We start from the raw sequence: 13,113 nt of genomic DNA, 5'->3' as shown, positions 1-13,113 counted from the left end.
TATTCTAATTATCCAAAACTTAGCACCATCTATTCAATACCCTTCATTGGGTTGGTGGTAACACGGGTGTGTGTGTGTGTGTGTGTGTGTGTGTGTTACATATAGTGTGTACATTTAATAAACAAGTTCTTCCATTAAACAGACTATCATGGAGTCTTGTCAATCAGGCATCTTTCAAAGGAATGTGTATGCCACTATCCTAAAAAGAAGTTGATTTATTTTTGCAAAAACCCTCACAATAATTTTAGTAGTCTATATGAAACTCTTCTTACATAAACATCAAACACAACAAATTGTTTTTCACTCAGACACATGCTGTAAAGAATTATTTATTATGTTTTTTAAAAGTATGTGTTACATTTAAATTCATTTTCAATGACTGACTATAATAATCTGACACATTCATTTTACGATGTATGGCTTTAATATACTAAAATATATAGAAGGATTTCATTAATTTAAAGAAAGCCATTATTCTATATAAGCTAACTTGAATTGAATTGCCTTTTCTAAAAGCCAAAGTATTCAGTTATAAAATTCCTATTTAATGGATGATATAATCCATTATTAATATCCAAGTTTAAAATAGTAAGAAGAAGAAGAAAACAACCACTGCAAGCTAATATCTTCTCCTGGAATGCGGACAAGATGGTAATGAATTACAGCGATGGGGTAATTTTGATTTAATTTTGGTTGCTCAATTTCACTTTCATTCTTTTGATTGCTCAATAAAAACTTTGCAGTCGTTGTCTGCTCATCAGTGTTGTTTCTGCTTAAAAGAAAAGTTTTGTGGGAGAAATCAGGGTTCACTAGTGACAGCTTTTTTGGTCACCCCACCAGGGAGGGGTCCTTAAAGGGGAGCTAACGTAGTATAAACACCCAGTTTCGGGTCTGGTGCTCATTTGTGCATGTTTAGATAGTTGATGGTTAATGCACCCAGAGGCTAACATGTCCCAGCACACAGACATCACTGAAACTCACACTTACATAAAAACACACCTACCAGGTGTCTGGGATACTTGGCTTCCCCAATTATCAGCCTTGCCCCATAGGTGGGATGTCATGGAAACCAAATTACAGCAGGAGGAGTTAGTTTGTGATCTGAATGGTTTAGGTCAGGATGCTGAGATAACGCACTGCATTATCTACTCTCCTGTTACACCTATGCCACTAACCAAATATTTACATTCATCCACAGTGAAAGCTTAAATACTTAAATATCTTAATACTTTAAAATATGTTAAATACTGTTTAAGGTAATTTGTGGTATTATTTATTTTTGTACTTAATTCTCAATATTCTTATCACCAACGCGCGTACAGCTTACAAACATTGGTTTATATCTCATTATTCTATAGGAAAATCTTCAAGTTAAATAAAAAAATGGAAATGCTAAGGAAGATACAGTTTTCACCTTTTCACATAAAATATTCATGAAAAATGGTTTAATCAGCTAGGTATTGATTTATGTAACTTAAGGATTTAGAATACAAGATATGTTGTGAATATATAATATTTTGTGCAGTCTTTTTATCTGCACTTTTTTTATCTTAAGCATAAGATTGTTTATTTTTTATAAACACACATAATTTTCAGAATAGACAAGAGCATCAGAAATATTATAATAAATATTTTAGTAACATTTAGGGATACCAATATATCTTATATTGAATATGTCAATCAAGGCAAGAAAGAGGATTCATTCATTCGTATAACAAATATTTATTGAGCTCTGTTTTGTTTCAGCTACTAGAAATACAGAGATAAGTGGATACAGTTCCTGTTCACAGGAAGCCTACAGACTAGTAGGTAGGGAGATGTGGAAAAAAACATTTATTTTATAGTACAACATTTGCCTAAGTAGAGGTATATACAAATTGCTGTACAGTTCCAAGTATGAAACTTTTTTTAACTTTTTATTTTATTGAAGTATAGCTGATTACCAATGTGTTAGTTTCAAGTATACAGCAAACTGATTCAGTTATACATATATCTATTCTTTTCCAAATTCTTTTCCCATTCAGGTTGTTACATAATACTGAGCAGAGTTCCCTGTGCTATACAGTAGATCCTTGTTGGTCATCCATTTTAAATGTAGCAGTGTGTACGTGTCAATCTCAAACTCCCTTAAGTCCGCTTGAGGCCACCTAGAAAGGTTGCATAGAGAAATCAGCATCTGAAAAAAGATTTGCAACTGACAAGTTGCAAAGGACCCCCAAGCCAAAGGGAGCATTGTCTACCAAGACAAAAATGTGAGTGAATGTAGAAGATTCTGGAATCTGTAAGTAGTTCACTTGGCTGAATGAGAAGTACAGTGACAGAATGTAGCAGGAAGTAATACTGAACAAGAAGGAGAGAAGCCAGTTCAGAAAGAGATTTGCAAACTCTGGAAAATATTTTAAAATCTTATAAGGGAGGAGGAAGTGGTATTCTTTCCTTAGACTTCATGTTCAGATCATTGAAGGTACACATTCAACTGTAAGAAATAACACAGAGAGACCCCATGTGCCCTTCACCCAGTTTCCCCCCATGCCACACCTCGCAAATCTGTTTTTGGATTAGGAACATCACTCTGTTGGTGGTGGGGAGAGGATGATGAGAGACACAGCCTGTGTCAAGGGACCACTGGGGAAGCTCATCCACGACCCAGGAGAGAGAAAACGAGGGCATAGCCCAAGGTCATGCCAGTGCAGGCGGAAAGAGGAAAATGGATTTGGGAGGCATTTATCATGAAAAGTCACAAGATTGGGTGATTGACTGGTTGCTAGAACCACAGAAAGACAGGGATGCAGAAGACTTCCAAGTCCTGTCCTGGAAGATGTGTGAATGGTTTACTAAAACTGAATACATGGAAGGGGAGCAGGTCAATATCAAATGCAGTAGAAAAAGCAAAATGATTGATAATTATGATTAATGTAGCAAACAAAAGCCATCAGTGTCCTGAGAGGAGCATTTGAGATGATTGCTCTCTCTCTCAGCCAAGCTTCCGGAGAGAGGAGTCTTGCCTTCACTTTGGCCAGTCCCTTCACCATTTACCCTTTGCTCCACTGCAATCTGGCTTCTTTTTCAGGCCGGACCCCGTGGGGGATAGTTCCCCGACCAGGGATTGAACCCACACCCTTAGCAGTGAAAGTACCGAGTCCTAACCATTGGACCGCCAGGGAATTCCCGTGAATACCGTGTTTAAAAGTTATTAAATAATAATAGATTTATGGACCAGGAATGTGAGAATCCTTCCTAAGAAACATGTCTTCTTTCTGTATGGCTCCCAGAGACACAGTCGTAAAGAAAAATTGACTTTTAATGCTGTCCAGGTGATTGAATACGCGGGCAGACCGAGAACTGCTAAATTATAGTGCAGATTCTGAACCAGAGTTTCTCAAACCTTAATGTGCATACAGATCATCAAGGGATCATGTGAAAATGCAGATTCTGATTCAGTCAACCTGGGGGCTACTGGGATCACACGTTGGGTAACAAGGTTCTAAATGTTAAGCAAGTTGTTTTCGGCATTGGCTGCTCATTGCATGTACCTGGAGAAGTCGGAATAGTCCCAACGCATTGGTTCACTGCCAGAGATTCTGGTTTTGGTTGGCCTGGTCGGGTGTGCAGACTGTGTATCAGGGCAGCCGAGGTTCAGTCTCCTGCTTGTAAACTAGGACCCCTGTCCTTCTCATTGTGATGCAGAATCGAGGGTAGGCCCTGGGGTCTGCAGACAAGTGTGACAGGTAAGGACTTGGCCCAGAGATCAGACATTATTGGAAACTTCCGGAGTTGTGCCTAGTGGCAGTGGCTTGGTTCTTTTGAAGAAGGGTGTCAGTCGTATAGTGGAAAGATGGGGTAAGGCTATCTTGCAGATCTCCTGATCGGGGAGGGGGGCAGGGAGGCCTCACCTGAGAGAGTAAAGCAAACAGCCAGAGTGCATCTCTGGAGGGGGAATCCCTTCGGCTCCCGGTCATCAGTACCGTGATGTCTGCCAGGGCTGAGAGCTCAGGATCCGCAGGAGAACGGAGGGCAGCTGCATCCGCATCCTTGACCTGCCTCGGGGTGTGCAAATCTCCCATGGCACAGCCTTCCAGACTGATCTGGAGCATGCCGGTGACCGGTTTGTGCCATCGTAATACCCAAGGGACATCAACTCTGAACCTTGCAGATGCTTCATAAGCCAAAAGAAAAAAAAAAAAATGGGTCCACATCTGTGCGCAGCCCTGATAGCGCTGATGCAGGTGCCAAAATTTAATAGGTGGCCTTGGAGAAACACAAAATCATGGAATTATTTTCTATGGCGCTATGGCTGTGGGCCAGGAAGCCTCAGTCCACAGTGGGGGACACCTAACAACCTGGAACAATTTTCTTTGTTAGTAATAATAGTAAACATTTGCTGGACCGTTACTAGTTAACAGCGTCCTAAGAACTGTTCCTATGTTATCCAAATTAGCCACACAAGCACACCATGTAATAGGTGACATCTCCTTTTTGCACACGTGAAAACAAGGCACAAACTGTTCCGCAGCTTCCCAAGGTCACACAAAGTCATACAAGGGCCTGCACCACGATGGCTGTCTCCAGAGGCTGCAGGTTTCAGCACTATGACCTCATGCTTCATAAGCACAGGCTGTGCCTCCCTGCAAAAGTCTAGGCATCACTGAACAGAGTGCTTATTATGTAATCAAATCACTAGCAAAGGTAGTTCTTTCAATACTGCATAACTGGAAAGTGATTGCAACCCTGAATTTCGCATTTTAGTTCCCCTACCTGGGACTCAGGAGGTGAACACAGAACCTCGTGGACTCATTCTTCTGTAACAGCTGCAGCACCATATGTTAAGTGAATTTTGGTCTGATTGCTCTCCTGTGAACACGAAGTGCTAAAAACAGTGTAATTGGAAGCTAGAGTTAATTACTAAGACTTGAAAATTTTCAGAAAGGAATGCTGGAAAAAAAATGTGTCCTTTTATAAAAGGACATTGTTTTCTTGTTAGTTGGCCTTAACTTACTGAATTCCTGATTAGCACCAAGAAATACTTTCTGGGTGATAATCTAGCTTTTCTTTATAAACAGAATTGTTATAAATGTTTCTCAAGAGCTATGATACCCTGGATTAATGTAGTCATCTCACGTGTAGGTCATGGTAGGCAAGTGGAATATTCAAATTCTCACAGGCAATTTAATATTATATGTTTTTCATGATAAAACTGTGAATCCGAAGAAACCTCAATTTTATATATTCCACCTTCTCTCTTCCCATCAAGCTAATGATGATAGAATTGAAAAATGAGCCCTCTTGTGTTTTATAGATGAAAAAGTCAAGGTCAAGGGGCGAGGTTGGCTCAAGGTCAAACCAAATGTTGGCAACAGATAAGAGAATTAGAATAAGGATGATGCAGAGGTTTCAACTCTAGCCCCAGCTTAGTAAATTTGCAATAGATTGACTGCCCTGGGGACTGTTTGATGAAGGGCTCTGAGACCAGCCCTCACTGAGGCTAGTGCGGTGATTGATTGGTAATGTCTGCATGGGCTGGGGGTGGAGGAGGGATGAAGGCATTCACTGACCCTTGGCAAGAGGAGGAGCTGGTGGCCTTTCAACATCCCAGTGGTATCCCATACCTCAGTGACAGGCGGGCTGCCAAACATAAGCAAAATGCAAAGTCTGTTTGCTTACACTGATTACCAGCCTGCATATTTCAGTTAGAAAATCATGGGATGCTGGGTAAGAGTCAGTACAACTGGCTGTGAACTAAGGGGGAGGGGAGTGCCACGCGGACTGTTAAGAAAGATCACCGGGACTTCCCTGGTGGTACAGTGGTTAAGAATCCGCCTGCCAATGCAGGGGACATGGGTTCAATCCCTGGTCGGGGAAGATCCCACATGCTACAGAGCAACTAAGCCTGTGAGCCACAACTACTGAGCCCGCGTGCCTAGAGCCCGTGCTCTGCAACAAGAGAAGCCACCGCAGTGAGAAGCCTGCGTACCGCAACGAAGAGTAGCCCCTGCTCGCCGCAACTAGAGAAAGCCCTAGCACAGCAACAAAGACCCAATGCAACCAAAACTAACTAACTAAATAAATAAAATTAAAAAAAAAAAAAAAAAAAAGAAAGATCACCTATTTCCTGGGACACTTCTGGATTTTGCCCTGGGCGCCTAGGAGAGGGCAACGTGAGGGCAGTAAAACCTCTACCTAAGTGGCCAGCGAGTGCTAGACCGTCTATTTGTAGATGTTTTTACAGGTCTGTCAGGACGTGTAAATGTAAATGTGTCTGTTGTCATCTCTGGGGACTAGTTTAGTTTTGTTCAAGTCTGCTAATCCCTTTGGATATTCCACCTAAAACTGTAGCATTTGAAAGTAGGCCCAAAATATACAAAAACCTTCAAAATCCCTGTCCCGCCTACTTCCTGGAATTAGTGGTTTCCACCCACCCATAGTGCTTCCCCCAAAACACCTCCCTCATAACCTACCTGTGATTTTGTGCCTTCCCTGGTCCATTGGCTTCAAAGTTCAGCAGCCTCTTCAGAAGGTGTCATCATTCCCGGTCACCAACAGGCTCCTTTGGTGAGCTGCGTAACCAAAAAGAAGGAATGAGTTAGTGTTACTCTTTTAAGCTAAAGAGAGATCTAAACGACATTCTTTACTTGGGCGTGTGCTTTTGTTTTTGTTTTGTTTTGAAATCTGGAGCTGTGAAATGGGCAAGTCACTGTGTCTAAATACCGTGCTGAAAGTCACCTTCACCAAAATTGGGGGAAGATGAATTATGATTCTAGTGACAAGAGCCAGCGTGGAGGGAATTCCCTGGCAGTCCAGTGGTTAGGGCTCCACGCTTTCACTGCCAGAGGCTGGGTTCAATCCCTGGTCGGGGAACTAAGATCCCACAAGCTGTGCAGTGCGGCCAAAAAAAAAAAAAGCTAGTGTGGTCTGTCAGCACAGTATTTACAATTCTGTTAACCATGATTCCAAAGGAAGAAGTGCCCATTTTTAGGTGGAGTTTCAATGTAATAATGTTTTATTTTGCTACCAATTCTCCCATACCATTTTAATAAACAATTGTTAAAAGAATTGATTAAAATATTATATTTTTAGTATAATTAAATTTCACTTTAATTGTATTTTTCTGAAGTTAAGAAGACATTTCTTATTAGTACTACTAAATTACCTGAGGTTTATCTAGGAGTGAAAATGTTAAAGTATATAATTTATATGACATTGTGTAAAATGTTTTCTTTGTTAATAATGCTACTGCATTTTTATCATACCTTTGAATCTTAAATAGCTCTAACGTGAATGAAAGATTTTCTGTTACTATCTCAAGCAGATAATTCTAGTCTCCCTATTAAATCTAACAAAAATCAGTCTAACTTCACCCAATCGCACAAGAGAGAGGGAAAGAGATAAAATTACATGACTAGTGACTAGAATCTTATAGGAAGATGAACAAAGTAAAACAGAAAAAGAGTAAACAACAGTTATAAAAGACTTCCTGCTGAGGTACTTAGAAGGATGTAAATGACTTCAAAATAACTGGAAGAATAGATTAATTCCGTAAGTGAGTTGCATAAAATTTCAGCACTGAATATGAAGATGATGTGTGATTCTAAAATAAAATGACTCAAATATTTTTGATATGATCCCACAAATAGCTGCTCTATAACAGTCTGTTGAGTTCAGCATAAAACAGAAATAGCCAGCATCCAGAAAAATAAACTTGTCTTTGCAGAAGAGTAAGTATTTTATGGCAAAAATAAATCGCAGATGTAAATAAATTTGACATTTATGGGCAACACGTGATTTTTATGTCATCCATGCTTATAAGGAGGGATTGGAGCGTTCAGGAAATTATATGGCATTGGGATAGTTCAGTACGTCATTTATTATAGACGTCAATGCATTTTATAGCTCACCTTCATTGTGCTGGTTTTCACACAATTTTTCTGAAACATGATTTTTTATCTTTAACAAACTTCGCTTCCAATCAAAGTCACTAACTCTTTGCAACCATAGGTTACTACTCAGCTGCTATTATCTAACTCGGTCTCAGCTGGGGACAGTTTGGCTCCCACCCCTCAAGGACAGTTAACAATGTCTGGGGACATTTCTGATGGTCAGGACTGATAGGGAAGGCAGGGGGTGAGCCATTGGCATCCAGTGGGTACAGGACACCAATGCCGCTAAACATCCCACAATGCACAGGACTGCCCCCACTACAAAGAATTATCCAGCCCGAAATGCCAATACTGTCATGGTTGAGAAAACCCCATCTAACTGGATTACAAATCTGAATGAAATGATGTAAAATCTTTCAATTTCTTAAAATATAAACTAGTTCTTTAGTCACTTAATAGGCTCCAACTTCAGATATCCTCTAAATACACTTCACAAATTAGCCAGTAAATGTTTCAAGGGACACGTTTTTCAAGGAGGGTGTGATAGTTCGGGAAATAAAACTGTATGCATTCTCCATCCAATTTTCTGACTCATATTATCCAGCCACTGTAGTTCACAAGTGAAATTGTCCTCCCATTAAAGTAATTACTGTGGAAACAATTCAGTGGAGACTATAAAAGGATACTTGTGTTTTCAGCCTTAGCAACTCCACCCAGGAGGGTTCATGCCCCAGACCCTCAATGGGTTTCAAAGGAAATCCATGTGTTTTATAAATGATTCCTGTGCTGACCTCTTTTTCCCAAGCCAATAGGGCAGCGTAGCCAAGCTTGAAAAGTACGAAAACTGTATAATCCATGTGGATGTTCTAGAAGGTGAAGGTTATCAAAGACACGTGGGGCTGGACATCCTATAATACAGCCTTCACTGCATGAACCTATTTAACTGAAAATCGAGGTCAAACTGTCCCCAAGAAAACTTTAGAGTGTGCAACTGTGGTGTATTTACAAACTTTGGTTCTCAAATTGATACTTTTTTCCTTAATGCATATATTGTGACTATGTAGGGGAAGTACTAAAATTGAAACAGGGTGGGACTTAACTCACTGACAACTAATCATAAGCTGCCAATCCCCATAAAAGCATACGTTAAAAAATTGAAACTAAACTTGAAGAACACACACACCACATTTTATTTCTTTAAGGAAGTTTGGATTGGTTGTTGAATAAAATTGGAAGACTCCCATGACTCAATTTTAACTCTCACTGTAAAGCTACTATAATCAAGACGATATGGCCAACCTGCTGGACAGAGCCCCTGAGAGGTCCTCAGTGTGGGAAGAGGCAGAGGGGGAGAAGGTGACCAATAGGCTCTCTCTAGAAACAGCACACAGAGCACATGCGTTTGGGTAACACCCAAAGCATAAACAAGACACAGTAGATAACTGTTGGACCTATTCTCTGAAGACAGTTTGGGGGAAGAGCAAGCAAAAGCGAGACGGTTTTTGTCCCAGCATAAGTACAACCTATTTTTCATATCTGAGGGTCCTGGCTCTTTTCCAACCATCACAGAGTGAAGTCTGTCCATATATAAGCCCACCAACAAACACAGAGTTTCTATTCAGCTTCTCTACCACCTTCTCCTTTAATATGAGGAACCAGTTATTTTAAGAACCCTTATAACATGAAAGGGAAAATCCAAGAAAAAAACCAAATGGCCCAGGAAGATAATTCAAGGAACAGAAAATAACAACAAGAAAGAAAACTTTAATTAGGAGGTGCACACAAAGTCAAGAAATGAAAGAGGAAAAAGAAAACATGAGAGGAAAAGGTAAGTGACATAGACTATCATTACAGGAGGTACAACTTACAATTTATAGCAATTTTTCAAAAGAGGAGAAAATAAATTACCAAAGAGTGACATGTGATCATCTCCAAAGTTGAAGGGCAGATGAATTCAATAGGAAGACCCCACAGGGAGTTTAACAGAGCTTTGAACTACCCATATGACTCCTTTTCTCCTGGGACGTACCACCGAGGCATGCATCCCCCAGCCGTCCACTACTGAACCAGTGCTATGAGGGTGCAAGAAATACAAAGTTATTATGGTAAACTGAGATTTGGGGGGCTTTTTTTCCAGCAGTTCATACACTCTGACTGAAATAGAAACTGATACCTTGACTTAAACCGATGCTGCTATAATAAACATCTAAAGTATGTAGCACTGGCATTGCAATAAAAGAGTCGTGGTGAAGAAACAACTGTGCAGGGTGTATCACAGGAAATCCATGCTATGCAATAGAAAAACATTTGGTAGAAGTACAAGCTGTGATACGAAAGGCTGGAGAACAGAATGTAAAAGTGTATGTTGGTTGCATTGGACTGCATTAGCCGTATATTATAAGACAGAAGTGAGCTCGAGAGAGAGTTGGAGAACAACACATGTGCAGAAATTGTAGGAATAGGGAAATTCCATAAAAACTGGATCCTTGAAGAGTTACAGAAGCCTAGCTTCTAGAATCAGATAGCAGGAAGACCAAAAAAAAGGCAACCCCCCCCACCACCAAGGACCATTCACAGTAGAATGGATAAATAAATACATTGTGGTGTTGTCAAACAGTGGACTGTTAAAAATCAGTAAAGATAACTGACGACTACTACTAGCTAGACGTAGACGCAAGGCAGAGTCAGGGGTCCTGGTAATGTTCTAGATCAGCACTGACCAGAGTAAATACACGAAGTGAGCTACATGTGATTTAAAACACTTAGTAGTCACATTTTTAAAAAGTAAAAGGAAACAGATAAAACTATTTCTGTGAATTTTATTTAATCCAACAGGAAATCAGTATAAAAATTACTGGCATATTTTAAATTTTTGTACCATGTCTTTGCAATCAGTCATTTATGGCTCTCAATTCAGACACTAATTCTTCAACAGAAATTCTTGATTGATACTTAGATTTTGTAAATTTTACAGACAGAAAAGTAGATTCATATACTCAAGCTGTTCCAAATATAGGTGAATATTGTCCAATAACTGAATCAATTATCAGTTCTCCTAAGTATGTACATCCTACGTCGTAAGTGCCCATGGCTACTGCATTGGACCAGGTAGCTCACCAGCTGATCTAGGTGGTGGGCACATGGTGTGCTCACTGTAAAAATTCACCTTGCACTTTGATCATTTGTGCCCTTTCCTGTACATATATGCTATTATTCAAAATTTTAAATTTATTGCTTTGGAAGAAAGCCTGGGAATGAGAAACATGGACTCAGGAGATAATTTCTTTTTATTTTAGGTGCTTCTGCACTATTTGCTTTCCTATACATACGTATAACTTGTTTGACGTACTTATAATCGTATTTTAAAAAAAAAAGCTTTTCAAGTTTTCGCTGCATTCCTGGTAATGAGATGAATTCAACCCAGTGATGGAAGTTTACTCTGAGAGCCATACCTCTGCCCCTGAGCCAGTTCACCCAGTGAAGAGGCTGGGATGGAAAACCTTAATGATTCAGTGCTTTCTTGATGATATATTTTAGTCCACTTGGTTAAAAGGCTTTTGAGAAAACAATAGCTGCTATTATTTTTTGGTTTGGTGTTTTTCTTCAGAATAAATGTAGTTAAATTCACAACAACCCTATGAAGTAGTTATAAACATAATCCTCATTGTCTACGTGATTGAACTCAGCACAGAAAGGTTATGAGATTGTCACATCTGGGAAAGTGGCCGTGTGGGGACTTGAGCCCAAACCTGAATGCAGGGATACTTAGCCACTCAAACATTTGCTGAATCCCCTTGTGGAACTGTAGTATTGTATCAGCACATAGCCTAAAATATTCATTGATGTATACATGCCCATCCATTCTCTGTAAATATTTTAGTATAGTGAAAACAGAGGTAAAATAAGTAAGAATAAAATCTTTCTGACTCCTTGCTGTGCTTGGCACATGGCAATCCAAACGTCAGTTGGCTGGTGTTTGTTCATGTGCCCTCTCTCACCGCCAGCTCTTCTCCACCCAAGATGCTGAGCAACTGGTGTGGTTGCCCCGGGCTGAGTGTGCCAGGTGCAAGATCTGCCAGCCCCCTGACCTGCCATCCAACACCCATCCACTCATGTGTGTCCTCAGCTGGTCCTCCCACCTGCCAACTCCGCACCATCACTGGCTTCACTCCCACTTGGAATCCACTTGTGTCTTTCAGAATCCCTCAGCCTCGTTTTCTGCCTGATCATTTTGTTACTGAATAAAAATTCCGTTGGCTCTGTGTATATTCTAGGAATAGAAATATAGAATACTCAATAGTCTTCCTCCTAATAGAAAATCCCAACACTCTCTACCCCTTCTGTGCTCTCGAGCGATGCATAAAAGCTAGGGTTTCCAATGCCTTTGTTTTCCCATGCTTCCCCAACAGTTACCAGATCCACGGGGTGAAAGCTAGGACCCGTTTACTCAAAGTGACCGGGATAAGTAATAAACAAAACTCAGGACTGAGAGACTTCCTCAATTATGGGAATCTGGATTTTCTCAGTAAGTTTAGAGTCTATACTTGTCTCATTAATTCAGGGCAAAGAGGATTTTCAGGTGTGTGAATGACAAGTAAGTGCACGATATAAGATGAGTTTATTACAGCTCATAAGCCTGCATTGCCCTTCTTACGGGACAGGTATAAACCATGTCTCAGGCACTCAGCATTTGCTACTATGATTACTGAGTTGTTCACCCTTCCCAAAAATAAAATTCAAAGATTAATGATAGACCCTCTCCAACCAGGTCTATATCTGAAACTGACCACTCTCTTTGGTCATATTTATGCTGTATATATGCTTCCCATGAATAGTGTTGCTATAATTGATGAACCCTGACAGGGGGCAAATCAAAGTCCACTTTGAAATTGCTTTGCCTAGTGGTTCAGATTGACTGTGAAATAGTCTTGTTAAAACTCCTGTCTTGTAAAATGGGGCTGCTAAACGTTAATTGTTCCATTGATGAATAGGTAGCTGCTGGCTGACTCCGCAAAAATAAATTGGTCTCTTTCAAGTACATTTTTTAAACCTTCTTAGATTGTGTGGACCCTCAAGGATTGAGTGAATACACAATTTTTCCCACAGGATATAAAATTTCGTAACATCTAATGCCATAAAGACAGCCTGCCGTAGTCAGCCAAAGAATAATTTACTTATCTTAGTAAGAGCGCAATGGTAATAAGTATGTCCACACAATTCAAATTCTACACTTAAGTCA

The 13,113-nt window shown here is 40.1% G+C and overlaps 1 protein-coding gene across 5 annotated transcripts in view; it reads right to left on the bottom strand.

The window, feature by feature from the left end:
• Window positions 1-1,988: 1,988 nt before the first annotated feature.
• TNFSF13B (TNF superfamily member 13b) overlaps window positions 1,989-13,113 on the bottom strand; it is an 88,646-nt gene continuing 77,521 nt past the window's right edge. For 3 of the 5 annotated variants that reach the window (XM_082366257.1, XM_082366261.1, XM_082366260.1), the window contains exons 7-8: window positions 6,456-6,544; window positions 1,989-4,867 (exon numbers count right to left, since the gene is read on the bottom strand). The gene's annotated coding sequence lies outside the window, so the exon portion shown is untranslated. The remainder of the gene's footprint in view (window positions 4,868-6,455; window positions 6,545-13,113) is intronic. The other 2 variants (XM_082366255.1, XM_082366256.1) reach the window with 2 other exon arrangements.

This window comes from Balaenoptera borealis (genome assembly GCF_965194805.1).
Source record: "Balaenoptera borealis genome assembly, chromosome: 18".
In the NCBI taxonomy this organism is placed as follows: domain Eukaryota; kingdom Metazoa; phylum Chordata; class Mammalia; order Artiodactyla; family Balaenopteridae; genus Balaenoptera; species Balaenoptera borealis.
Note: the sequence above shows the minus strand (reverse complement) of the source record. Positions and strands in the feature narration are given on the sequence as shown.